This window comes from Mus pahari, chromosome 4, assembly GCF_900095145.1.
Source record: "Mus pahari chromosome 4, PAHARI_EIJ_v1.1, whole genome shotgun sequence".
NCBI classification, from domain to species: Eukaryota; Metazoa; Chordata; class Mammalia; order Rodentia; family Muridae; genus Mus; species Mus pahari.
The window spans coordinates 82,775,289-82,777,250 of NC_034593.1; positions in this window are offsets into that span (position 1 = coordinate 82,775,289).

Here is a 1,962-nt window from a genome sequence, read left to right on the forward strand (position 1 = left end):
GGTTCTTTCCAGCTTCTGGCTATTATAAATAGGGCAGCTATGCACATAGTGGAGCATGTGTCCTTATTACCAGTTGGAACCTCTTCTGGGTATATACCCAGAAGAGGTATTTGGTTTGTGCTTTCATATGTCATATGCACACGGTCTAGATAAATATGAGTTGAAATATTTATGATCTTTTTAAGTGAAGAAAACAGTTTCTACCTCTTGCTTTTATAAACATTTTGCCAACCCTCCCATGAAAGTAATGTGAAGCACACACGTTTCTTATCCTCTGCACCATGGATCAGTTGTGGTCTCTTTACTAATAATTTTCTATAGGTAGAAGCTTCTCTGATGAGGAATGAGAGATGAATGGATACAAGTATATCAATGTCATGAGGGATTTTTGTGTTGATTTGTCAACTATGAGAATAATAGCATTTGTAATATCACCCAGGGCTGATACCCTATCTAGCTATAGATTCTCTCCCTTTTACCAGTACCAGCTATGCACTTTGTTTCATGGAGAAGAATCTTAAGTCCAAACAGAAAGTGGTTAGTTCCTCCCATGCTTTTGTGCTACATTCATACCAGTGGTCATACCCTGTCAAGCCAGTCATTGTTATAGCATTCAGGGTCTAGATCTTGTGAGATTTGATGATTTTTTTTCTCTCAGCAGTATACATAACACCTTCCATTATCATAAGGGCTGGCCAGAAGGGATAAAGTATCCAAATAAGGGCTTCCTAGATTTCTCCATGTCCTCTGGCTTATGCATGTTATAGCTAGAGAAATAGTGTCTTAATAAGAATTTCTAGAAGATTTAGTGCAATAATAGATAACAGATATGAAAGAACCTGTATGTGTACACACATAAGTGTTCTATGTCTCAAACCTTGAAGACTTACACATGGAGAAAGTGTGCTGTGTATCCTTGTTCATATGTGGCAGCTGTTTCTTCCTGGAGCTTGTGTGGAATGGCCTCAACTTTAGTGCCTAAGCCTCAGGATGCTCTGACTCAACATTGAAGTCTACAGCAAGATTGCCAAGGCAAGATTACAGGCAATATTCTGGAAGATATATTATTATATGTCTAAAAGAGTTCAGTTATTAATAATATTAGGTTTGTATTTCCTGGTATATAGTGTCTTAATGTAGTAGTACATCTCTGTCTCTGTTTCTCTTGTAAGGTAACCATTTTATATAATTATACATTTTAGTAACCTTTCAAATTCATAGATTTCTACAGGGCTTTTAAGAAAAACCTTCAGTGTTAACTATCCCTCTCCTTATGCCCTGATGCACTCTGCCCTCCCAAGTCAAACCACAATGTAATTCTTCATTTTTCATTACTATTTTGCCCTTTAGACTCTTCTGAGTGGGCTACATTAAGAAGAGGAAAGATTGGGTGTACCTGACTCTGACTTATGGACAATAGAGTCAGGATGAATCTACTGGCATCTCAATTCAGTAGGTAATTGTGTAATTTGTCATGGCAGAAGCCAGCCATTTTCCTAGGAGTGTCCTTTATGTTCTATATGCAAATATGGAGAGCAGTAAATCTTCTATTAACCTGCCCTGATGGTATGTGTACAGCCTTTATGAGTCATCTACTGATGGTGCATTTGTCACCATCTCCTCTCAGATGGTGAATTCTGAACCTTTTTCCCTTTAGGGACATGGATAGTGACATTCTCAGCTGAACCCTTCCTTACTGTCATAAGCATTTACAGTCATAGGAAGCTGACATGCTTCACTGAGGTTGACTCAGTGCCCATCTGCTTCACAGAGCAAAGCTGGAGAAGTTAGAGACTTTTTCATCCTCCTCATTCTATTCTTTCTCTTCCAGATATAAAACAACTTTCCAGGACCAAATAATATTTCTCTTCTCTTCTCTTCTCTTCTCTTCTCTTCTCTTCTCTTCTCTTCTCTTCTCTTCTCTTCTCTTCTCTTCTCTTCTCTTCTCTTCTCTTCTCTTCT